The sequence below is a fragment of the Mauremys mutica genome, chromosome 4 (assembly GCF_020497125.1).
Source record: "Mauremys mutica isolate MM-2020 ecotype Southern chromosome 4, ASM2049712v1, whole genome shotgun sequence".
Taxonomy (NCBI): domain Eukaryota; kingdom Metazoa; phylum Chordata; order Testudines; family Geoemydidae; genus Mauremys; species Mauremys mutica.
In genome coordinates, this window is record NC_059075.1 from 78,991,594 (window position 1) to 79,019,292 (window position 27,699).

The following is a 27,699-nucleotide window of genomic DNA, read 5'->3' on the forward strand; positions in this document are numbered from 1 at the left end:
CAGATCTAAACCATTTTTTTTTAAAAAGCCTTTTACCTTTTCAAAAATGATCTCTCCTGTAGTGTAGGTTTCTAATTGTATTAAGCATAAAAATTCTTCCTTGAAAATTTCACCATCATAAAAATTTTACAAACAGCAATAGCTGGGCAGTGTCACTTTAATTGCTTGATTCATCCATAGAAAGAGACATGTATTTGGTGTGCTTTTTAATTGGAAAGCAGTGCTGACAAACAATCCTTGTAAATTACCTCCAATCTTCATACTGCCATGGAATCAGACTGGGGAACTTGCTTCACACAGTTCACAATGTAATCTTTGTTATCTCCAGCAAAAACTCCTCCAGCATTTCCAACATGCACGCCTTCACAAGATTGGCATTCAGGAAAGACTTTTTCTTTTTAGCTGGTACCAACCTCATCTGAAGAGAAGCAGCTGATTCTTTTTCCTGTACATTTGCTGATGTTATGACAATGAAATTTGAAGAGTGATACGAAGACTTCAGATTTTCAATTTTGTCACATCTTGCAACACTGCCAGGAGGATAGGCCACATTGAAGTTACTCTGCTTTGATTCAAAGTGGTGCCTCACATCGATGACCTTACAGATGGATACAGTGGTTTGGCATGTGAAACAACGGTTTTGTGTTTAAAAGAGGTAGCATGATAAGTTTGGGTTAAATACTCTGTTTTTCTGTTGACTTTGCAATGTTTACTCCCACTCTCATTCATTTTTGGCTCCATTTCCATCACTAATGAAAAAATGGGCAGTGTCCTAGCTCAATCATAGCCAATGCTATCTCAAGAACGTAAGATCCAGTAAGCAGTGCTTAATTTGTGCCTGGGTTTGCCGGGGCTGAGGCCCCACATCCCTAACCTTGGCAGTTAATAACCGCCAGCATCTCTGGGCTCCCAGCCAGTAGCCTCCACTCTCTGGCCGTCAGCTCTGAAGGCAGAGCTGACACCAGCAGCAATGCAGAAGTAAGGGTATCAGTACATCATACCATGCAACCCTTACCTCTGCGCAGCTGCTGCTGGCAACACTACCTTCAGAGCAGCATCCCTGGACAGCAGCTTCTGCTCTCTGGCTACCCAGCAGTGCTTAATTTGTGCCAGGGGTTGCCAGGGCTGAGCCCCGGCACCTTTCATTACAAATTAAGCAGTGCCAGTAAGTTACTTACTAAGGAAATCATAGGCAAAAGATAGGCAGTGCATCACTTCATGAATTTAATTTTAAACATTTTTTTCAAAGGTGAGCCAGAGGGCTACACTGGAAGCCTCAGAGGGCCACATTTGGCCTGCGGGCCACCAATTGAGTATCCATGATCTATTACAATGACTCTTGTGTTTCTAATAGTTCTCATTATAGTAAGAAAAGCGAATGGAAAGCTTTTCTGTCAATAAATTACTTTCTAAAGGAAACCAGTTGAAGTAGGAATCCTTCATACAGAATGAAGAAAAACCTATCTATATTAACCCAAAGGGCCCAGTGCTAATATTTCAATTAATTTGTATGCAATAAGTTTTTAAGGACTTTAAAATAGTATCTTATCTGGACAGTAAAAAGGCAAGCTTGTTCCATCAACTGTTGTAATGAGGATCCATGGCAAAGGATAAGACATTAACAGTGCTGTGAAAGGATATACAAGCACTGCACCAGTAAGGAAATGGTTAAGCAGCCTCATCCTGCCACACCTTCATAACTTTACTTTATTGTTTGGGAAAGAAGGGACTGGCAGGAACAGGGCCGGCTCTAGGCACCAGCAAACCAAGCACATGCTTGGGGTGGCACATTTTCAGGGGCGGCACATTTTCAGGGCTGGCATTCCGGCCATCTTTCCCCCCCCCTTTCGGACGGCAAAAGCCTAGAGCCAGCCCTGGCAGCAGCAGTGTGTCGTGCGTGGGAGGCACTCTGGGTTCACACCGTGGGGGAGCAGCACCCGCACCTTGTGACTGGGCCGGGCAGGCTCTGAGTGGGGGACACTCAGGCTGAGGGCCGCCCCCCGGGACACACGGAGCCGCCTGCAGGTGCCGCAGAGTGGCCGCCCCCCAGCGCCGCAGCCAGGGCTGGGCGAAGCGGCCCGAGCCGCCCAGGGGCTGAGACAGGGTGGCCAGAAGCAGCAGCAGTGGGGCCATAGAGGGTGGGGCGCTGCCGTGCGGGGCCCACGTCCCACTCTCTGGGGCTCCGCTCCCTCTGGGGCTACCCTGCCCTCGCTCCTCAGCCCCCTGCCAGAGTAGTCCCCCTGGCTCTGCCCTCCCAAGTCCTGGCTGGTCCTGGATGCAGGAGCCCTGGCTGGAGGGACCCTAGGATCAGGCGCGGCCTGGGAGCCTTGCTGCTTACCCCGACCCTGCCAGTGCCAGACCAGCTGGAGGCGAGGGGGGAGTGGGCAGAGTCAGTACTGGTTGCGGTGACCCCTGGGCTGGGGTGACAGGGGGGCAGGTGGGGGAGGGGACTGGTGGGGGGGGGGTTGAGAGCCCAGGTCTGGGGTGGGGGGCAGCCAAAAATGTTTTTGCTTGGGGCGGCAAAAAACCTAGAGCTGGCCCTGGGTAGGAAGTGATCCAGGGAAGCAGCAATATCACACTTTTGGGTGGAGGGTATTAGTGCCTACTGCTGGGCCCTGGATCAGAACCCATATTCTCTGCCTGATGGGTTCCCTTAACAACCTCTAGGAGGTGCAGAAAGCCTATCTCGGGTATGGAGAAGCTAGGTGAAAGAAGGTTTTGGAGACAAGAGTCAAGCCCCTAAAACTTTGACCCAGGGGAGGGCTGAAGGGCCACACGTAACCAACAGCACTATGCAGTTTCTGGATTGTTTATATATGTCCAAAGGGGTGGACATAAATGTGTGACTTGAATGGAGGGCCAAGTCATGAGAGGGGCCAGCAAAGTCAAAGTGCCTGTCAAAAAGTGATGCCAGCAAAGATGAGAGCCTGCTATGTCCATACCTGACCACAAGGGGGCACTTTCAGTGAGTGCCCTTCACAAATATGTATTTCTCAACACGTCTTGTGTCTCAAAGAAACATATTGTTATTGGTCAGTATTATCACAGAGAAGAAACTCAGCAGTTATGGAGACCTGGGTTCATTTCCTTCACAGAATTAACTGGAGTTTGGACCTGCAAACCCCATGTGGATTTATGTGGCTGGCTGGCTTATTAACCTTGTCATTGCCCCTGAGAGAGCAGGACTGCAGGTGCCGAATTAAACTCAGACTTGCTTAGATGATCACAGTGAAATGCAGTAGGAATTACAACCTAAAGAAAATGGACATAGGCCAGGACCATCCTTGAGGGGAACCTACGTCTCCAAACTGGCTCCCCGCTTCTGCCACAGTTGGCATCTCTGACCCCTTTGTGGCCTTCTTGAGACCCCCATTCAGGTAGTGGGCCGCTACTCATCACTTTTCTCAATGTTCTTTTTTCAGAGCTCTTCTCCCTCCACACCAGGATTTTAGGCTGCAATTCACTGTGATTGTTGTTTAGTTCAGCACTGGCAGTTCTATTCTCTCAGGGACAATGACAAGGTTAATCAGCCAGCAGCTTCATAATGCAAAGTATTTATTCAGAACAAAAGTATTACAGAGGAAACAAATCATGAAACAATAAACAGCTTACTGCACAAGTTTACCTGGTAATACCTCTCTACAACTTAGTACATGTAGTGGGTCTCAGATCTTTAAAGTTCCATCTTCACCTCTTGGTCATAGTGTCATATCAGTTCTTGGATCGAGTCAGAGTAACAGCTCCTCAGTATCAGGCTGGCACTTTCTACAGTTCTCATCTTTGTTTGGGTGGCCTTCTTTAATCAGGTCAAACCAGTATATGCAATTTCTCCCAGGGTGGTAAAGCTCCTCTCCAGACTTGTCTGTCTGCTTAGGGATTTGCATTAATTATTCCCAGTGATTGATTTAGGTCCCTCTCTCCAACGTGGTACAGTGATTTTTAGTTCCTACAGCCCTCCTTCCCACTCTCCATCCCATATAACACTTACAAGATACACAACAGTTATGAAGCGGAGACATTGGTTTTCGAATGTTCTGAGATTCCATTGCTCAATACATAGGTTGATAGTCTTCCATAATATATTCATGCTTATGTGACATCCCCTCCTCACCCTTGCATTGCTAATCCTATTTCCAAAAGAAATTAACCCTTCACAGCCACAGGTAACAGTACAAGGAGGGAGGCAAAATTGAGTCCCACTTTTTTTTTATTAAAATAAATCAGAACTTTCCCAGTTCTCTAGAGCTTCCTGTTTTCACCAATGGAGTCATACTGCCATGGTTTCACCTATTGTCACTTCACCCAAATCCCTTCTTAGAAGATGGAAGTTTTCACAGAAGAGATCACAGACGTCAAAATTCATCTTGATTCAATCACTGTTAACTTTGTTGTGGAATACCTGCAGGGGCTGAAGGTAGGATGATGCATGGAGAAGGTTTGCCCTCTTTTCCCTTTTTTGTTTAATATTTGAAACTATTGTGAAATGATAGTAATCTCTGGCCTCATTGAAGACATTGGCATCATGAAGTCATATTCATGTTTTGCTAAAACTAACGGTACATATTCATTTTCATAATTTTCAGGGGCATCCCTTGAGTTCACACACACATGACTGTGTGTTAAAAGGACTGTAACACATCAGGTACCCGATTATCACTTGCTCCTACATGTTACCTTAGCATATGCATATTTTACTTTTACATTAGCACATTGCTTCATGTTTTGCCCCAGCTTGATTGACATTCAGCATACTAAATTACCTCCGTTCTTGAATATTTTTAACTGATTATAGCTTTGAGACACCCTCTGATAAATGGCTGTGTTCTAATTTTCAGAAGTAAACATTCTGATAATCAAAGGAACCTTCTGTTTATACTCTTCTTGTTTGGCAGCATCACTAAACTGCTTTTAAATTAGGCTGGGAGCATTAAAAATTTATAGGCTTATAAATACTATTATCTATTTTCATGTTTGAAGTTACAAATCCTTTTTATTCCATGTCACTTATTTTGTTTTAAACTTACCCAAATTTACATATCCTCTGATAGGCCTCTATTCCAAAACAATCACAGTTTGTGGAAATCCCTTATACACACACACATACACACACACACTTCTGAAGGAGACCTAATTAGGACAGTCAGAGTCAGCTAGCAAACTGTTATATGAGTCATAAATCACTTTTCTCTAGATGAGGTGATAAGAAGACCATATAAAATAATAGATTGGTATGTTCTCTAAAGGTTTTTAAATATGTCAACCTCCTAGCTCTGAGAGTCAGACTAGGTTTTAGGGACATACTCGGTAAATTAGCTTGGAATGTTATTGGAGGCACAAAAGATTCTAGCATACAACTATTTCAGTGATTAGAATTAACCAAAAATCAAAGGTGTCTAAATATGAAAGTAGGCCGTCTCCTTTTTATTGGTTAAGGCAGGGGACTTGGTGCCAGGAGTTCTGGGTTCTAGTCTTTGCTTAGAAGTTAGTGGGATTCTGTTTACTCCATTCTAGGTAGTGTTGTTGTTGTTAGAGTATAGCCCCATTGTAAGTGAACACTACAGTTGGAATGTTGTACCATTTCTGCCCTTTACCCTTTAAATAAGAACAAACAATGGATCTGGCTGGAAACCGGAATCCCCATTGTGCAGCAATTCAATTAAAAAAAAAATGTTCCTAAACAGAATGAAAAATAAATGTTTGAAATTTCCTGTGGAACAGGAATTCCAAAATTTTGTTTTGAAAAAGTAAAAATATTTGCTTCATCCCTTAAAAATAATATTTCTGAGACCTTTTGGCCTTCCCCAAACCTTAGCAGCCTGCCAGATAAGGAGCTGAGCACTTTGGGAAGCATGGAGTCCTAGAATTGCTGGGAAGCCAGGAGATTGGAAACTCGGAGAGCTCCAGCTCTGGGACAGTCTTCCTGGCAAGCTGACCTGGAAGACTGGGGACTCTAGTTTTCTGGGTAGCCATGAGTTTGGGAGCTTGGGATTCAGGACTCCTGGCAGCTCACCTGGCTGCTGAGGACCCAGGAGCTGGCTACCAGGCTCCCAGCTGCCCGTCAGCCCATCAGGCAAGCTGCAGAGAATATGGGTGAGCAAGCTGGCAGGAAACCAGGTAGGTTTCAGATGGAAACCTGACTGATTTCAACTCGAGTTTTGTCAAAATTGACACATTATCACAGAACATTTCAATTTTGAATAATCTGCATTTTCCGACAGAAAAATGTGCTGTTGGAAATTTCCAACCAACTCTAATAAATAGCATCAAACTGAAGCCAGATGTGGTTTGTATCCTCCCCCCATGTTTCAGGTATTCTGCTTAGATCTGTAATAAGACAAACATAAAGATATAATATAACACCTTCAGCCTCACCTAGAAAAGTAGAGCAGCATAAAGGAAAACAGTTTCTCTTTGGTCTTTCCGTCTTTCCCTGTAAGCTTGAACAATGAGATACTAAGTTAAAGACAGGCAGATGACACAAAGGAATCTGATGGCTAAAAACATATCAATCCTGTGAGATTAATAAAACTGGTAGCACTGAAATTTTACCTCTGCAGATTACAGCGCAAAGAATACTCCAAATTCCAAGTCCAATCTGACCAATGGGCAGTAAACATGGTAGGTCTTAAATTTTGCTACTTTCAAAGCATATGCACAATTGTCACATTACCCTATGCCCCTGTCTTAGTGTCTGAAGGTTTAATGTTCAGGTCAGCTAACCTTTGGCACTTTATACATCACCTTCCATCTATGGATTGAAAAGTAATCTACATACATTAAGAAGCTGAGCCTCTCAATAACTCTGTGAGGTTCTGTAGCTCAGTTACTAGAGCTGTGCAAAACATGGTGGTTTCACTAACCAGAGATTCGTGCAGACATTTGTTCAGTTTAAACCAGTTTAAACCATTTCACATGATTTCTCTGCTAATCATGAACAATGCCACATTCATATGAACCCTTATTGAATCTTTAGACAATCCCGGTCTGAGTTATTAGTTTGTAGCACAAATGACATGATTTGGGGGTTTCATTGAGTTGTACTGGGAGTTGTGCTGGGTGATTTAACCTATATGATTCTATGGTTAAACTGAGACACAGAGAAGTTATGTGAGTTCCCCAGGGTCACACAATGAGTGAATGCCAGATTCAGGATTACAACCCCGGTGATCTGTCTCCGACAACACAGCCCCTGAGAGAACTATCAAAGAAAAAAATCTCAGTAGAGTCATAAACTTTAAGGTCAGATGGGACCATTGTGATCATCTAGTCTGATCTCACCCAGTGCTGAACTAGACCCCTAACCTCTGACTGAGTTACTGGAGTCCTTGAATCATGGTTTAAAGACTTCAAGTTACAGACAATTCACCATTTACACTAGTTTAAACCAACCAAGGTCAATAATAAAAATGTTAAATAAGATTGGTCCCAAAACTGATCCCTCAGGAACTCCACTAGTAAACTCCCTCCAACCTGATAGTTCACCTTTCAGTATGACCCATTGTAGTTGCCCCTTTAACCAATTCCTTATCAAGCTTTCAATTCTCATATTAATCCCCATCTTCTCCAATTAAACTAATAATTTCCCATGTGAAATTGTATCTAATGCTTTACTGAATCCAGGTAGATTAGATCTACTGCATTTCCTTTGTCTAAAAAATCATTTATCTTCTCAAAGGAGGAGATCAGGTTGGTCTGGCACGATCTACCTTTTGTAAAACCATGTGTATTTTATCCCCATTACTGTTCACCTCTATGTCCTTAATTCTTTCTCTTTCAAAATTTCTTCCAAGACCATGCATACAGCTGAGGCCAAATTAACAAGCCTGTAGCTTCCTATTTCACCTTTTTTCCATTCTTAAAAATAGGAACTATATTAGCAATTCTCGAGTCATATGGTACAACCCAGGAGTTTGAAATTTATTAAAAATCCTTGCTATTGGGCTTGCAATTTCATGTGCCACTTCCCTTAATATTCTAGGATGGAGATTATCTGGGCCCTCTGATTTAGACCCATTAAGCTGTTTGAATTTGACTTCCACCTTGAATGTGGTAGTTTCTACCTTCATATCCTTAGTGTCATTAGCCACCCTGCCACTACCCCTAAGTTCTTCATTAGCCTCATTAAAAACTGAGGCAAAGTATTTGTTTAGGTGTTGGGCCATGCCTAGCTAATCTTTAATCTCTACCCTATGCACAGTGTTTAGAGGTCCCACTTCTTATTTCCTTGTTTTCTTCCTATTTATAGGGCTATAGAATCTTTTATTATTGGTTTTAATTCTCTTTGCAAAATCCAACTGTGCTTGGCTTTTGGCAGTTCTCACTTTATTCCTACACTTTCTGACCTCCAAGAGGTAGCTTTCCTTGCTGATCCCTCCCATCTTCCTTGTAAGTATTCTGCTTTCTTTCATCACCTGTTTGAGATGCTTGATCATCCATCTTGGTTTGCAACCCTTCCCTATGATATTTTTCCCCTTGCTTGGGATGCAGGCTTCAGATAATTTCTGCAACTGTGACTTAAAGTAATTCCAAGCATCCTCCACATTCAAATCCTTGAGTTCTTTGGTTCAGTCCACGTCCCTAAGTAATTCCCTTAATTTTTTAAAGTTAGCTCTTTTGAAATCAAAGACTCTTGTTGCAGATCTATTTTTGTTTATCCTTCCATTTAATTTCGACTAAATTAGCTCATGATCACTTGAACCAAGGTTGTCTTCTACAACCAGTTTTTATGAGGTCTTCACTGCTCACCAATACTAAATCTAAAATGGCATCACCTCTTGTTGGTTCAGCAATTATTTGGTGAATAAATCTGTCAGCTATCACATGCAGGAAAATCTGGAGCCTACTATTATGAGTAGCACTTGTCTTCCATTCTATATCTGGGAAGTTAAAGTTTCCCATAATCACACAATTCCCTGTAGCATTTATTTCATTTTAAAAAAATTACAGAGGTCTCTATCCATATCCCAATTGGATGCTGGTGGTCTGTAACATGCCTCAAGCACTGTATCGGGAACCTCTAGTAGCTTTCTTCCCCAAAGTGATTTTGGCCCAAACAGACTCCGTTTTATCCATTCGATCTCTTCTAATTTCATTACAGTCTACCTCATCATTTATATACCATGATACTCCACCACCTTTGCCTTTATTTCTGTCTTTCCTGAACAGCACATACCCTTTGGTACCTGTACTGTAGTCATGACTACTACTACACCGTATGTCTGTTATCTCTTTAATACCTGGTTTCACTTACTGAACCAGTAGCGCTAGTTCTTCCATTTTATTACACAGGCTCCTTGCATATGTGTACAAAAATCTTACTTATTGCTGCTTGGCTTTGCTCACATTCCTTGCCTGACTCAGTAAAGTCATTCTACTGCCGGTATCACCTATCTGACTGGTATCAACACTATCCTTCCCCTTAATGTCCATTCTCCATTGTTGTATCCATTCTTATTTGATTTCCTCCCTCTCAGTGTTAAAATTAGGCATGGAGATTACATGAGCCTCTCCCAACAGTCTCTTCTGAGTTCCTAGTTTAAAGCTCTTTTAATGAGTTGTTCCAACTTCCATCCCAGAAGTCTATTTCCCTCCCTACTCAGGTGGAGTCCATCCCGTGAGAACTGTTCATGAATGCCTCCCAGTAGTCAAACATCCTAAAACTTTCCTTATAGCACCACTGCCTGAGCTATCTATTGATCATCATAATCTTGTCTCACCTTTGTTCTCCTCCTCTAGGGACACCTGAACCACCATTTCCTTAAGCATCTTCCCCAGCCTGGCGTAGTCTCCCTTGATATGTTTCGGTGAGAATCTAGCTATGTCATTTGTTCCCACATGGAGGACAATCAGTGGATTCTTTCCTGCTCCCATTAGGATCCTCTTCAGCCTCAGGTCCACATCCTGTATCTTAGCTCCCAGCAGATCACACACCTTTTTGTTCTCCAGATCAGTTCTGGTGACAGGCCTATCTGTTGTTCTTAGTAGGAAGTCCCCAATTACATAAATCAGCTTTTTCTAATAAAGGTGTATTCCATATTTTCTTTCTTCTGTTCTTTCTGGCTGTCAGTTCTCATGTCTTTTATTTTCCCTTACAATCTTCTGCAAGTCATTCTGTATCCTCCTGCGCATTGAACTATGGGTATTTCCATTGGCTCTTCCCCTCTTCTTACAGAACTAGCTGCTCTTCTCTTCTTCCTTGCCATCCCTCCTTCATTTGCAGACTTTCTTCATTATCCAACGCAGCAAACCTGCTTCTGAGCATTATTTCTTCTTCACTAGCATCTCTTTTCCTCTGTCTGGTTCTTGTAGTCACATGCTTCAAACACTGACCACTTTCCTCACCCAGCAGTCTCCACTCTGAGTTCTTCAGTCCAGCTTGCACCTACAAGAAGTCTTGACTTTTTCCTTTCGGCCTCCTCTTGCCTTTGCTCCATCATCTGCTTGAAACCCCTTTGAAGCTCCAACATAGTTTATACTTGTATCTTCAAGTCTCAGACCTTCTCTTCCATCAGCTCTATCAGGTAGCACTTCTAACAAATGAAGCTCTTTTCAGGTACCCACTCTAGCATTATGTACAGTTTACAGCTTCCACATCCTGTCATCTTCATTGTCTCTTCCATGGCTTTGGTCACTACCACTACTGCCTCTGTACCTGTCACAGCCTTCCTGCCTGAATTCCTGAAAAGGGAGAAAAACAAAACCCACAACAGACCCAAACAAATACCGAAATAAAACCAGAACACCCCCCCCTGCCCTGCCCTCAAGTCCCATTCAAACGCCCCTGTTTACTGCTCTGTATGATGCTCCTCTGCCACTGGCTGACTGTTTGGCTGCCTTTATAGCTCCCCTAATCAGGCAAACCCCACTCCCTAATCAGGGCTCTGTTTCTGTCACAGTACACTGCCCTTACCTCCCTCTACAAACTGAACAAGGCGTGAAAAAAAGCCACCCACAAAAACCAGAAAAAATCCCCCACACAACACCCACAAAAATAGACTATGCATCCTATCTTGATCCATCTACCCACACCAAGTTTAAGGCTCCTTCTGGCACATTGAGTTATATATGGGGAAGCAACATTCTCAGAGAGTAATGTCCCTGGGCTCCAGACATTTAATAACACATTGCATGCATCCACCACACTTCTTTTTCTTCCATAGATCTCAGAGTGTTTTACAAAGCTGAGTGAGCCCATTTTTACTGACAGTGGTAGTGTAACTAAAGCACAGAAATAAAGTGACTAGCACAAGGTCACAGAGCAAGTTAGTGATTGAGTTGGAACAGAACCCAGGATCCCTGGTTCTCAAACCTGTGTATAATCCAGTAGGTTGTGCCTTGCAGCAAGGCTTCTGATATAAAGAAAGGATTCAGCACATGCCTTTCAAGGATATAATTCAAAGCAGACAATAGTATGGAACTACTGAATACAGAATTACAGAGATGGAAGGGAGGAAAATTATTGGGTCTTCTAGTCTGTCTTTCAGCAAGTACAGGATTGTTCCCGGTGCATTTCTCAGTGCTTTGCCCAGTCTGCCTTTAACTGTTGATCTTCTCAAATGGCAAACAAATGAAATGACCAAAATATGGGTCTCATATTTATGGTGTACTCACATCTCACCAACGCAGTCCTTTTTAGCACTGAATTTCAATGCCACTCAGGATACCTTAGCATTCCCCTGTTCAAACACAAACCACTATCCACACTGGCTGGAATGAATATATTCAGCTGATAAACTAAAACCCCACATACCTCACACCAGGAATTGGAAGTGGCTGCATGCTGTCATGTGGTGTTGTTGCTGTTGTTGACAGATGATACCTTCTATTACATCCTTTGATCCCAGCTTCTATCCCTTGCAGCTAAAAACAACTGCAACAAAACAACAAGCAACCACCTCCCCACCCCCACCCAATGCTCCACCAAAACCCCACAAAAAACCCACTAATTCTGATTTACTAGTATCAGCCACGAACACAGTTTGAGAAATAATTCTGTCTCTTTCTAAAGACCTTTACATGCATTTACATCTTCAATGATACCCAAGGTCAGATGACTCTCTGCAGGCTGCTTCTTGACAGTCTTTTTTTCCAGCAATTCTGACAGCTGAGTGGAGAGCAGAGATGCTCAGCCCTCACAACTGTAATTTGAAGTGTTAATTGGGAAACACCTTGGTGACCTTGGGATCCCTTGTCTCCCACAATTTGTGACAGTATGGCCCAAAGCAATCTCCGTGGAAGCAGATTAGAGGGTAGAATGGGGAAAAAGCAATGGAGCACTTAACAATATGCTCATCTTTCACCAGCAGTTTGACTTACATTTGCATGAAGGAAATAATAAATGAGATGTAGCCGTGCTGACAATGCCAATAAACTAAGGGCTAGATCTTACCCTTTGCAAAAGGTGGGCTTGCCAAGTGACAAGGTTGCAGCTAATATCTGTGGATTCTTTTGGGTTGCCCACAGATCACAGCTCATCCCACCCGACTGTGCCCACTTCAAATAGTTCATACCTGTGAGTCACCTGCTTCATCCTCCATCTGTAATAAAGGAGTGACACACAGGAGTGCTAGTAAGAGCTTGTAACCATGCCTTACTGGGTCATAACTGAGAATGCCAAATTCAGGACAAACTGCTGAGAAATAGGGCAAACACAGCCCAAAATTGGTGGTTATTCTTTTATGAGATATACCAAACCAGCCACAAAAATAAACTCCTGTTTCACCACACTGGCCAACAAGAAAACATAAAGGCAGTTTCCTCAGGCATTCCAGTTCTTATATCACCACCAAAACCACTGGACTCAGAGATGAGTGGTTCTTTACAACCTGTTTCATCAAATAATAGGTTCTTCTGATCCCAAAGGACCAGCCACACACCCAGGTCAATATAAAACTTAGATCTTACCCAACAATCACACTGATGCCAATCCTTTAGTATCTAAAATCTAAAGGGTTATTTATAAAAAGAAAGAAAGAAAAAGGTGAGAATTAAAACTGGTTAAAGGAATCAATTACATACAGTAATGGCAAAGTTCTTGGTTCAGGTTTGTAGCAGTGATAGAATAAACTGCTGGCAAGACTCTGGAATACATCCACAGCTTGGATGGGTCATTCAGTCCATTGTTCAGAGCTTCAGTTTGTAGCAAAGTTCCTCCAAACGTAAGAGGCAGGATTGAAGACAAATTGGATGTGTTTCCAGGGCCTTTTATAGCTTTTGCCATGTGGAGGGCATCCTATTGTTCTTACTGTGGAAAATTACAGCTACAAGATGGAGTTTGGAGTCACATGGGCAAGTCACATATCCATGCATTTCACCTAATCACAGCAGGAAATTTCATTAAGTGTAGGTAGGTGTCTCCCATGGTCCACTGTTAGTTAAATGTTCCTTTGATGGGCAACTCAATTTGAATAGTCCCTCCAAGATGTGCTGGCTAATTACTTCACGGGCATCTTTATTTCCTGCCACTGGTCACCTGACATGGGTCCGGGATGCAAAAGGGGATATGGTTAAACTAGATATATTGTGGCTTGCCCTGGTTTTTTGCATCTTCTTGCTCCACTCTTGCACATGCATGCAAGGGCCAGCTAAATTAGATTTTATCCATCTAAATCAGCATGCTAAGCAATGTTGGATTAGACAAGATTCCATCAGAGCTGCATGACAGTAATTCAAGAAGGAGCCTTTAGTAACTCATGGCAAGATCTCACACTAAAGAAATGAGACTCAGAAGTTTTGAAAAGAGCCACAGTACCTTCCCTGAGAAGAAGATCAGGATACGTGAAAACAGGGCAACCCTTGTTCTGGCAGCTCAGTTTTTCATACTCAAAGTTTTGCTCAAATAATTCCACTATAAAAATCCTCCCCATAGCCCTTCAGCTTTGAAAAGTTTCCCCATTGATAGAGATGACTAAATCCTGATAAGGTTGGTGGTTTTGTTTTGTTTGGATAAGTGACTGTGTATTCAGGTGCTTATGCAATTCTTGTGAGCCTGTGTGCTTCAGATTTTCTCATGATAAGCTTTATTGTGAGATTTCACATATGTCCTATTTCAGCAATAGACAGATATTCTATGAAAACATCCTTTCCTGTGATATGGTGTCACTTATGTCACCAGTCCTGTCAGGGACAAAAAAGTACAGAGAGAAGACACTATGAAAAATAACAAATTTTTACAAAACTACAGAATAGTGACATCCAGGTTCAGTTTGAAAGTCGGATGAAGGTCAAGATCAAGTTTACTCACTATGGACAAGTCCTGGTCCCATTAAAATGTATAGGAATTTTGCCGTTAAGTTCAATGGAACAATGGCTATTGCTTCTATCACCACTGAGCCGATGTTACTCAGTGATTTTGAGCAGGAGAGATTTTTCTTAGGAGAAAAATATTCTAAACTAAATAATGTATAGCTCAAACCCATGTTCAAGTTGCTCCCTGAGTACAGACTCATTCCTGCCTGGAGGTAGAAGAAGTTGTATTAGAAGAACTAATTAACGGTACAGAAGCCACTCAACTTTCTGTGGTTCTACTTGCATCCAGGGCATTTGGTGTGGAGCAGCTAACAGAACTATAAAATCTAGCAGGGCTATCAATTTTTCATATCACTGTCTGTTGATCTCTTTAGTTCTGTACTGTGAGACACACTCAGTTTCCATCCACAACATCATCTCTTTTGAAGGTTATTTATCCCTTTGGAAGGGTGCCAGCTCATTCTTCAGAATATGATGTGTTGGTTTTTTTCACCTCTGCGTTAACCAATACATATTACACGTTTTGGGCTCAGAAAGTATGCAGTTTTGTCTAATAGTTAAAAACAGTGGGTGAAATCCTGACTTATTGAAATCCAAGATTTCACATACTAGCTCCAATTCTGCCCTCAGTTCTGCACTTCCGTTGACTTCAACTGATGGACTTGAGCTCTTCTTTTTTATTTACCAAGACCATATTTTCTTCTGCTGGGGTTTTATTAGCTAAACTTGGGAACTAAGAATCCCAATTATTAACTCCTATCCAAATGGAAGGCAGTGTCCCCCAAAGTCTGACTACTTTAATGTTATTAAGCGTAAAATGAAATGCCCGCTTTTGCAAAACACATTGCACACGTGACAGGGCTTTGAGTTGCTGTGCCATTACCTTTGTGCTGAGAAACCCATTATGAAGTCTCACAAGGTCTTGTTAGTGAAATTAACAAAATAAGAGAAAAAGAATGACTAATTCAGGAAGACAGTTTGGTCTACCATTATATAAATGAAGGTAGTGACAATTCACAATGTGGACTCAGATACCCATTCAGAAATTGTCAGTTTTGCACATTAGTGAATAATTGAATGAACACAATAAACACACACGTGGGATGATGCATTGCAAAATGTAGTTTGTTCAATTATTCTGACAATTGGGGGGAATTTACTAGAATCACTTCATCATATATTAGTAAATATTTTATAGTATAATTTATGAAAATAATAATGCCGTACAAGTACTGCAAAATCACACTACAGTACTCAGCCATCAGATATTTAATGAGAAGCAGGGAATATACACAAGTACTTAGAGTGTAAATTATAAAGCCTGTAGATTAGTAAAGTGCAGGCTCTACTATGTAATTTTTAGACTGTCAGGCTGAAGTTTAATAGTGGAATCAGATTCAAATCTAAGCTTCTCCAAAGTTTTATAGATTGTTTAGATTAAAGGTGTAAAATCTTGACCCTACTGAAGTCACTAGGAAAACTCCCATTGTCTTCCATGGGTCATGATTTCAACCAAGGTTCTGTTTCAGCCATGGTAGACTTAGGGCCAAGCTATGAAGTTTTCATCTACATTTTTCCAGATTTTGGTAGGATTCAGGTATCAGATGGAGTACTCAGTCTAAGACTATTTAGAATAAATACGCTCCGTTCACATGTATTTGAAACATCGCCCTTCCTTTATCGGATGGAATCACATATTTGGTCAAATCTGTGGGATCATGTTATCTTCTTGTGGATAAAGCTCTAGAGGCAAAATAAACTACCCAGGCATGACTCTCTCATCATTTATACTGGGTTTTGACTTGTGTCCTCACCACCATTCCCATGTACTGAGAAGGCAGGTGTTTATATATATTTATATATACATTTAAGCCTACAATATCCAGTGATATTCTCATTTCCCCTTTCATTCCAGCAATCTTAACTTAAAACTAAAATAAAAAACCTTTATATATATTTCATTGCTGGAATGAAAGGGGAAATGAGAATATCACTGGATAGTGTAGGCTTAAATGTCAGAGAATATGGCCAAATTATTTGCAGAGATTTGTTAATTTATTTTATATGATGGAACTAAGGTGTTTGCAAAGTGAACCACACATAAAGTAGTGAAAATAACTAACTTCCTTTGTTCTTTCATTGGAATGAGGATTAGATCAGATACACAATGTATTATTTTGCTGCAAACAACTATGCAGGCTTTTTGAAACAAAGCAACTTTATACACGGGGAAAGCATTCTTTATGTGAGTAATTTATCAAGACAAAATGAAAATAGAATAAAAAATAGCCTCCTAGCGTTTTATTCTTTTATTGCTCTTTATCTGACAGAGAAAACTCTCTCTGCATAATAACTATTTGAAATAGAACCTTTTACTATGCAATGTTATTTTAATTCACTTTTTATAGAAATTCAAATAGGTTTGGAAAATGAAGGTACTGTACTATCTTTGGAACCATGATTATCTAGGGAGAAACTGTGGCAGAACTATGCAAGCTGCTACTTTATAAAGGAAAATGCCTCCCTTTTGCAGCTCAGTTGTTAAATTCTTTGCTGCCCCTGGTATTGTGCTGCATTAGGGCCCAGGTTCAGCAAAGCTCTTAAACACATGCTTTAAAGTCAATGGAACTTAATTATCTACTTAAGCTTAAGGGCTTTGCTGAAACAATGCCTTGGTGACTGCTTACATGAAGACCAGGAAAATTGGGTGCCTAAATATCAGAAACAACACAGAGACAGAGGAAGAGAATGGCCAATCTATGAAGAAGAGTGGAATTAGAGCCCCATATTTTAAGAAAATGAAAACTTAAAAGTTTATGACCAGTTTAATATGTAAAGCTAAGCTAATACATGTTTAACTCTTTTAATTATTCTTCATGAGCCAATCCCTCCAGGTCTCTAGTCACTCCAATTACTCCAGCCACATAAGTTTAGATGCTTCTATCAGAAGTTTATTTGAATCTCTTGGGTCTGCGAGGTTGGGCTGGAGATCACAAGAGGAAATACTCTCATTTGAGAAAGAAAGACCACAAAAAACTATTTTTCCAATGTATTTTTACACGTCTGCTTCTGGTGCCAGCCATATCACAAAGCTGAGTTAAGTTATGGAAACAATTTCAAAAAGAGTTCAGCTCTGGTTCAGCCTAAATTTTGGATGAAGATTCTTATTTTACTTGAACTCGTTAATCTAGCCTTAGTTTAAAATAATTTCTGACAAAGTGATAAGACAGCTGCTTCTCCAATTCATTGTCTACTACAGGAACTCATGTAAAATAAAAATGGACCTAAGCCATGCATTTTGGAGCAAGATCTAAATTTCAGAAAGTTCATAACCAGTGATTTGGTTTGGATTCATGTTCTAGCCCTGGATCACAGACTTTAGATACAGATCCAAACTTCCCCAAAGTTAGAGGGATCGCAAAGTTTATATCTGGTTCAGATCAAACTTTAACATTATTTGAATATCCCATAATTCAGATACTCAAGCAGCCCTACTCTATGCACCCTTTATTTTAATTTGTTTTAGGAGACATCAGGGAGTCAGTTTTCTTGAAGGTTTTGTAACAAGTAGTTGATATAACATAGCATCCGAAGAAGTGGGTATTCACCCACGAAAGCTCATGCTGCAAAACGTCTGTTAGTCTATAAGGTGCCACAGGATTCTTTGCTGCTTCTACAGAACCAGACTAACACGGCTACCCCTCTGATACATAGCATAGCTGGTAGCTCTCTGGGTTGATACTATGGCTTAGGTTAAGACTTCATTTTTTTCAGTGCTAACTAGTTCAAAACAGGACTTAATAGATAAAATTACATCAATTTCAGAAGAGGTTTCCAAACAACCATAACCATTTATTTTAGACTTTCTATTTAGCAGAAATGAAATTGTGCCACTTTTTTTTTAAACACTCTGGGAAGGCCAGATCTGGCAGCCTCTGTGAAAGATTCCATCTGTTTTCTCCCAGCAGAGCTTTGTTTCATCCAACTGCATTTTATATTAGGAAATTACTGTGTTTTCTTTTCAATACATTTGCTTGCTTAGATTTCTGCTTCTTCAGCACAGAAGTGTTGCTCTTTCCATTTCTGCTATGTGAGGTGTTTACCATTTCCTTTGTTTTGCGCTTTTTCTTTGTTCTTGGTTTACATGATTGCATTTCACTTGAGCTAACTGAAGACTCTCCTGTTTTAGAATACAATAATGGGCCCCAATCTTGCATAACATATCCTAAAACTCACATTAGCATCAGAGTGCAAGGCATGTTGGGTCATCACCCCTGATTAGGTGTTTTTTAAAGTGGGTTTAGGAAGTAGAGAAAAACCACATACAAAAATTGGGTGAGGGAGATAATGGATTGCTGACAGACAGAATGGAAGAGTAAAAAGTAGGATAGGGAAACATGTCAACTTTCTTTCCTTCCAGTGACTGCATTGGAAATTGTTTTAAGTGGGTAAAGTTAAAAAACTATTTAAAATACCTCCAGAATTCAGCTTTAAGGTAAACTACTTGAATTAATTACTGATTAGACACAGACTCAGCCAGCATTACTCAAAAAACAAATTGACTTTGTATTAATCAGCCAAAATTATTAGTAAGCAAAATAATTACTAACCATATGCAGCAAAGTGTCTGCAAACTACCCACCTCAAGAGGGCAGCTCAGTCTGAAAAGTGAGTCGACCTGGTAGTTGCTAAGAAGGAAGAATGGCCACTTGGGAAGCTGGGAGACTATAAGGATTTAGCAGTTGCAATCCTACTGTAGCCCCCACCAGCAAAGCTGCTATGGAATCCAGGTACAGATACTTAAATTTCCTGTGTGTAAAGCCTGTCTGCCTGCCTTATTTCCCTGCACCATGAATCTACTTTTCAGCACAGGGAGCTGAATTCAGAAAGAGTGACTCCAGCTCTGACTGTAATTTCATCTCATGAAATATGCTTCTTTTTCTGATTATTTTTTTTTAAAGAAAACATCTATTTTAAAGGAAAGGAGTCAAAATCAGCAGCACAGCCACTGGCAGAAAACAAATGTAATTGGCATATTCAAGCCAGCTGGTCCTCCATTCACATTTTGTATCCCAGCCTAGTCCTAAATCACCAAAGCAAGGAACATGAGTATGATCCATCCAGCACTAAATTTCCCCACTGTATCACAGTTACAGAGTAGAACAGCACTGAATAATTTTGTTCTTACCCTCTGAGTAAAATCACAAAGATCAATGCCCCCTAGGGTTTCTCAGTGTTTTGCTGACGGCATAGTGGCCTAGCAGTTGCACATTTGTCCAGTAATTCCATCTATCTCCCTCCTGGTTAAATACATGGCCAAACAATTTTTCTTCCAACCCTCTCTGGCCGGGCATGTTTTCACACAGTGACCTAAAACACAGATACCTCACACAGTGAGTGGACATAGTCAAATTCATTATTCAGTTCCAGATGGCACTAAAAGAAACTTCCAAGCGTGTGGTACTAAGAACATTGTTATTTCTTATGGCTTAAATCAGGAATTAAAGGATATAACTTCAAAAGGAAGGCCTCCAATTTTATTGTAACTTAGTGCTGCCTTTGGATTGCGGAGACAGATCAGAGGACTTGGGTCAGGTTCTGCTCTCAGTTATTTTTGTGCAATTATTATTTATTTATTTATCATCCCAGCAGCTTCAATGGAGTTGCCAAGGTGTAAGGGCTTGATTTTTATTTCCACTGAAGCCAATGAGAACATTTCCATTAATTTCAATAGAGGTAGGATTGGGGCATAGTCCAGGGCAGAAGTTTTAGTCCTTATTCCTGTAACTAACTGATTTGATACATGGTTCACAGGAAACAACCCAGAACTATGAGCTCTCATGGTAAAAGGCAAGAATAGCAAATTCTGAAACCACTTTGTAAACATAAGTGTATATATTGTACATTGTGTGGCTTTGTTTGCCTGTTGCATAAACGAATAATCAGTGGCTTTTTTATTAGAAAGGTAAAGACCTCAAGTAGAGAGATGGTTGACATTAACCCTCTGCACTTAGCTAAAAGCCTTGTTGACAATGATTTATTGGATATTACAGGAACCCACTTTTGCTGTTTCCTTCGCAGCTAAGAATATGAATGTTCATTCACATCTCAATTATTAATTCATTTGTGATAGAGTCTGTAGTGAATGGTAACGGGTAACAGATCATTGGAGACCACTACACTTATAGACATAAGTATTGTGCCTCATCCATATACAACAATATTGTTTACCAACAAAACAGAACTATACAGATTGTGTTCCCAGAATCACAGCCTGGAGCTAGAGTTGTTAATTTGACATAGGGCACCAGACATGGACTCAGGAGACTGATTTCTATTCCAGCCTCTGCTCAAGGACTCTGAACCTCTGGTTTTCCTTTCTGGTTCTTTGTCTTCCTTGTTTATTTAGACTGGAACATTTCAGAACAGGCACTATTTGTCACTATGTGGATATACAGTGCTTAGCACAATGGTCCTCATTCATTTGGAGGTTCTAGGTGACTGCTCTGATACAAATAAAAATTCCAATAATTAAGCAAAATATATGTTTGTATGTAAATATACCTTTCATATCTAGGATGGGGCAAACCCACTGGCTAGAGACCAGTCACAGAGAAATTAAATAACCCAGAGGTTGATCTGGTCACGACCTTTGTGGTTGAGAATATGAATGAAATTACTGTGCCGGGTTGTGGAAAAAAAATTAAATGTAAACCTGACTCCAGTTGATAATACCATAACAACCTAAATGTCTTGTAATGATATCTTAGGCAAAGCTTAACTCTAGTAATCTGGAAAAGAAAAAAAGTTTTAAATGTCCAAATTACTTAATCCTGGCCTAAATCTTCCTATTTTCATAAACTTCTCCAGAGCTTTCTCTGAGAGAATCTAAGTCCTTGTGAATTCACCACTCCACCCGCTCTTTAAAACAGTTACCCTCATTTGCTCAGGGAAATGAAATGATACAATGTGACCAAAAATGAGCAAACAGACAGCTGTGTGTAGTCTGATTATATTCCAAAACCCTTGGATCCAGTTCCTGCTCTATCATGCATTCTACTGTGTTCTTCGAGCAGGTAACTCCTGTCTCCTTGCAGTTTTAGTCCACACTGTATGTTGTATAAACAGTTTACATCTGATGTTTTGGGATCTCAAAATCATTTCTGAATTGGCTGTCCCGTTTGTAGTTTTCAGAGGTAAAAGTGCTGCCCAGCTGACCTGCGAGAATCTTCCGGAATTCAAATTATACGCTGTGAAAGTCTGAAGTCTCTGTAGAGCAAAAATGGTTTCTTGCATTTTTCCCCACTTTGCTTCTCAATAGGATAGATACTTCTATCCCTCGCTGCTCTCTGACAGTTCCAATGAAACTGTGAATTCTAAGCACAGAAAAGTAAATTCAGGAAACTCTACATATCATATTCATGACCTACTGCTTACATGGTGGCCTGGAGATTGCAAAGCAAAAAAAATATCTATCAGAGCTCTCAAACTAATGTTGGTTAGAAGATGAAGATGTAGCTGTGATTTAGCCAGGCGCTGAAGAGTCTGATGTGTAAACAGGTAGGTATTTAATTCATGGCAGCATTATACGTTAGCAATTGTTGCATTGCTATTAAATTGCCTGTCACTTCCCTTCCTTAATCAAGGGATAAGTATAATTGAAATATACCCATTTTTGTGCTTGATCTTACTGTAACTAGTGGACATCAAACACTAAAATTAATAACTCTTGAAATGCACTATTATCAAATGCTTCCATACACACTCTATGCCAGCATTCCATGGGAGCATATGCATGTCCTGAGTAGCAATGTTTGAAATGCTGCCACTCTGTACTGTCCATGGGGAAAACCCCAGAAAAACCTCTGCAATTAAGCCTCATTCAGTGCTCTCAGAATTCCATTATGACCCATTTGCCAAAACCCGAGCAACAGAAATGAAGTGACCTCTTTGTCAGGAAAGGCTAAAAGAAGTAAATATGGCTTAATAATTATCAAGTACTAGTTAGTGGGAGGAGACACAGTAAATGTCTACAAGAATTTGAGGTATGCAAACACCTGGGAAGTTCTTTAGGGTGGGTTTAAGGGTATGATGAATAGTAATGGGATAAAAAGGAGAAAAGAAAAACGTTTCTTGGTTATCGGGAATGTTTCCTATTGTTGAAATCTGCTGGACAGTGGAATAGGGAAGTAGTGGACGCCTCATTATGAGACATTTAAAAATACTAGATAAAGCCCTGAAGAATATACTGTAGGGACAATTCTGTAATGGCAGAGAGGGGATGGGCTACATATAAACTAATAAATATAACCATGTAACCATTTAAAAAAAAACTACTTTGGCTCTACATTAATTCTTAATTATTTAATTTTAAACAGTTTAAAGAATAAAAAAGAATTGAGTATTAATATAACCAAAATTGATTTTATTCCCCCCCTTCCCTGAAGACCTTTAAAGCTGACTACAGAGAAAAAAGACCTTTTTATTTCCTGGTAACTGAAGACCGCTCTTTTCCACACCTGATCCATTTGTTCACTTGTTCATTCCTTTGACCTGGAACACAGTGGAAGAACTTTTTAAGACAGTGTGACATTCAGGTCGTCTAAAACATTTTAATGTTCTAACTTGTAGAAGAATCAATTGGCCATGAAAAGGCTAATCAGATTGAACTACTTCCACTGCTTTCAGCTGACAGGTATGTAAGAGTCATCAGGGCATTTTTTTACCCAAAAAAAAAAAATCCTGATAGCATCTCCATTTAACCCTGGGCTAGTAAATATCCAGCTTCCTCCAATTATTTTTTTTCACATGACAGCAGCCTTTGGTCTCCAGTGTGACACTCCCCAGGGTTGTGAGGCATCTCACTATCAGCTGCTCTGAGCTTGAGGAAGTCTTGTCTGTGCCTGCAGTGGCTCAGTTCCCTGAAACCACCAACCTCTGGGATTGCAAGTATTACCTTCCAGGCATCTGCAGGCCTTGCTCTCTCTGTGAAGGTTAGCGATAGGCACACTCCAATACCCAAGTTCTCTTAGTGCTCCTGTTAGTGTCCAGCCTCTTACCCACTGAACACTCACAGAATTACCAAGCCTTCTGTTCCCAAAGGAACAGTGCACACCAGCTTATTAGTTATACCTTTCAACCAGGGGCGGCTCCAGACCCCAGCATGCCAAGCGTGTGCTTGGGGCGGCATGCCACGGGGGGCACTCTGCCGGTCACCAGGAGGGCAGCAGGCAGCTCCGGTGGACTTCCCGCAGGTGTGCCTGCGGAGGGTCCGCTGGTCCCACGCGGCTTAGGTGGAGCCGCGGGACCAGCGGACCCTCCGCAGGAACACCTGCGGGAGGTCCACCAGAGCCGCTGGACCGGCGACCGGCAGAGCGCCCCCCGTGGCATACCGCCCTGCTTGGGACGGCGAAATGTCTAGAGCCGCCCCTGCTTTCAACACAACTCTGCTAATCACACAGCACCTAGATATATGTATAATGAAAATGAGAATAAGTTTATCAAAAACAGAGATTCAAGTCTTGATGAGTAAGAATATTGTAAACAAATGGTAACATATAAAACAAAATCATAACACCCTTTCTAGAGACTAAACTTAACTAACAAGTTATCCTCCTGTCTAAAGAAGCTTATCTCACTTAAAGTTCTTTCCAGCATTTTCAGCCAGACCTGGCTGAGACCCATCTTTCATTAAGCAAACTTGCTATCTGTTACTTCTTAGGTGAAGGATGACAGAGTGCTTTCCTTATCCCCAAAATATACCAGAACAAACCTTTGATATGCACCTCAAGATAGGGTCCCTCCACACCCTATTGTTTACTTTACTTTTGTTTCTTTGAAGTTTTCACAATCTTTCATTAGCATTTGATTCAGCCTGGTGAGTGGATCCCCACTGTGAACTATACTATACTTAATATACAGAGAGGTAGATAAGCCTGAAAGAAAACCTGTTTTTCACCTTCTTGACCAATATCTAGACACAGATCTTAAGAACATAATTTTCAATGTATATTCATAACTCCTTATGCAACATCTGTACATGCATTTTACAATGATGTTGATGACCAGTGTGAAACCAACTTTCATTAGAGAACTCTTGTGGTGAACTAGAATGTAAACACCAGACCCAGGAGATCCCTGTAATCCTTATACATCTCTGTGCCCCTTGCCAGTTGGCACTAAGAGGTTCCTGGGTCACATCCCGGTAGGTGTCACTTCTTCTGGCTTCTGGTATCTCATGGCATCCCTCCCCAACCTCCCTGTTATATTTTGCTGTGGTGTGCCTGACTTATAGCAAAGACTCACCCAAAGAGGGGTAATATACAATGGACATTGCATAGGAGACAGATTGTAATTTTTCAAAGTCCTGCTCTATTACACTGACTGCCCGCTCTCTCTGTGACAGGTTACTATCTATGGAGTTGCACCAAGTCTGGTTCTGGTTTCTTCTACATTTGCAACGCTATATCCATTTATTATTATTTATAATTGTTATTAACATGTGGCTATTTTAGTCCTCCACACCACTATTAGAATTAAATCTTGCTTCTTACAACTATGGCACAAATATATTTTAAGCCCTATTGTAACTACAGTGGACCTGATGCACCAATTTAATTATACTTTTAAATAAAGCAGGAAAGGGAAGGTATTCACCCTGATTAGCTGCTGCTTTGCTGTTTCCGCAGGCAACACTATTCTGTGACAGATGCTATCTTTAGGATACTTTGCCCTGGAAAACTCAAATCACTCTTTGAATCCTTTGTGGGCAGCAATAGTACTGTACATGACATCAGTGAACTCAGCTCCCCAGAGAAGAGTTGTTAAAAAGAGAAAGATTCTTCCCATGTTTCGGGAAGTTGGGAGAATAAAAACAGTTATACAATTTCTGTGTTTGCGCTTTTGCCCTCATTTATATACAACACTTTTTGATTTGGCAAAAAGATTTGGCAAAATATTTTTTTGGAGGAAATAGTCACAATAGAAATATTCTGCTTTCCTTTTGAAAGTCTAAAATTGGCTTCAGGCTACTCTTGTGTATGTATGTGTCTTTGATTCCATATGATGGGAATGGTGAAACAGCTCAATTTACGTTGAAAGCCTTCTGCAGTCTTTTGGGATAAGTAATAAATATTCAATAGAATTACTCAGATCCATGGCCTCAAATAATTGGCTTTTATTGTCATTAAATTGATCCTTGTTCAAAGTAGGGGGGAAAAAGTGTGTTGGTGGGAGAGATTTTAATTTCCAATTCATTTATACTATCTTTAGCCTAAAAACGTCATTTTGGTTCACAAGAGAACAACAATTCTGTATGAGTCAATGCTTTGAGGATTTTTTACATCTGTAAATATGATATACAGTAGAAGGGAACACCAGACTATGCAAACCGTTGTCATGGTTTGCCTCAAGTAATTACATTACACAGCCTTCTGTTATTGAGTAAATACTGTTAAAAGGTATATAGGCACCATAATGAAATGTAAGTAATTTATTAGAACTGTTGCATGTTTTAATTTAATAATGTTTTGAGGTTATCAATTAACAGGCTCATACATAATTATTTAATAAAAGATTATCACTCAAAGATTAATACAGCACTATAAGGAGTATGGAAAAAAGTATGTTACCACTCTTTGTGTAAGGTGAAAAGCTGGCACCTGGATCATCCTTCTGTAACTGATGGAATGCCTACAATTTTCATTCCCAATATAACTCCCAAACCTCTTTTCTTTTTAGGATGAGATACAAATAAATTCCTTTTGCGGGAGAAGAATTACTTTCCCAGAGGTTTATTGTTTTCGATATCTTATTTTACCTCATTATTTATGGAATTTCTTTTATGACATAAAAGGATTTCTAATTCAGTTATTAAGAGCACCTGTTGTAATAAGCAATTCCTAATTAGTTAAAAACATCTTTCAATGGGTCCTTAAAACATGTGATAACAAAGATCCCTTGTCAGTTACAAAATATAATTTGATTATAAGCACCCTCTTATCGATTACCCAGTCTTGTTTGTTATAACAAACTTCTGTATGTCCCTTCATTAGTCTCCAGGGTTCTCTGCCTGGATGTCTAGGCTATATTGGAAGGTCAGTGGCAAAGGAGGGTAAAAGATTACAAGCATTCCATTGTTGAGTTAATTTTCCCTTCACCCACTAGGTTCAACTGAAGGACAAAGAACTTTTCAGTTTCAGCAGATTTAGATCTGTTAGATACACAACATAAAAAGAATGTTGGTTAACATATAAATAAATGATGAGAGTTTAACATATAGAAATAAGAAAAGGTTAATATTTACTAATTATAGAAAGGGTGGCATCTAGGTCTTGAGGATGTTATATAGTAATTACCTTAGAATACTGTTATGCTGTGTGATAGCAAGCAAAGTATATACCACAACTGTTGTTTTAGTGGCTGGAGGTGGGTACTAAGAAAGAGCTTGATGTTTGATTCTGATTACAGTGTTTCAGATGTCTGAAATTGGAACAGCTGCAACAATACGAGGAATGTAGATTGCCTTGTTTCCCATATGTGGACTGAAGACACAAGTGAATCTACAGGGTTCTGGGCAAATGATAAGAAGAATGTTATCCCCATATATATGTAAACACCTTTCATCCCAAAGGAAGCCAAAGCACAACCAATGGGTCACATTCACCCTTACTTCATGGCATCTCCTTGTACCAGCCCAGCCTGCTGTGACCAGGCAGATCAGCCTATAGGTAGGCAGGCATTGTTTCCATTCCTCCCTCCATGAGGCATCTATCAAGGGCAGGGAGGCTTGATTTTATGCTCAAGAATCCTACAAGGTTCCCAGGAGTAGAGGCTGCAGTGGAGATGTGCTGCAGCCTGGCCCAGTCAGTACCACTCACTTTGGGGGTTGGAACTGGATGCCTGGGGAGCTACTCCAGCAGGGAGGAGACTGTTTTGTGGTGCCACAGCCCCTGGGAGCAGACTCTCTGCTACCATAAAACTTCCAGCCAGACCTGTTTTAGCTTCTGCCAGTTTTAGCTTCAAACAGAACAGACTGAAAATGACTTTTTTGTTGTTAAAAATTAAAATGGATGATCTGTTTTGGATAAATAAAGTGAAAATAAAATTAACATTTCCTGTAAAATACAAGCAAGCCTGAAACTAAAGCTTTTTTAAGGTTCAAAAACTTTATATTGTTTTTTTTCCCCTTCCTCTTTCATTTTCATACAACTCTGCACTTCCTGGTTCCCAATAAGCTGGAAGCAGAAATATTAAAATCTCACCAGAAAGTTTGTCCTCGTGATATTTCTGTCCAGAGGCAGAAAGCACTAGAAATATCACCAAACAACCTATCCAGAATAATTCCTAGCCAAATGTTGTGGCCCCAAGAGTTTCAGGTGGGGTAAATTACATTCCCTCTTCTACAGCTATGCACAGCCACCTGGCATTATGAAGGAAAGAAGTTTTGTAATG

At 40.5% G+C, this 27,699-nt stretch overlaps 1 long non-coding RNA gene across 1 annotated transcript in view; it reads left to right on the top strand.

Annotated features, from left to right (window-relative positions):
* Positions 1 to 27,231, top strand: part of LOC123368276 — a 47,684-nt gene extending 20,453 nt beyond the window's left edge. Inside the window, exons 2-3 of the long non-coding RNA XR_006578735.1 lie at positions 6,558 to 6,618; positions 26,716 to 27,231. This is a non-coding gene — a long non-coding RNA (uncharacterized LOC123368276). The remainder of the gene's footprint in view (positions 1 to 6,557; positions 6,619 to 26,715) is intronic.
* Positions 27,232 to 27,699: the final 468 nt, after the last annotated feature.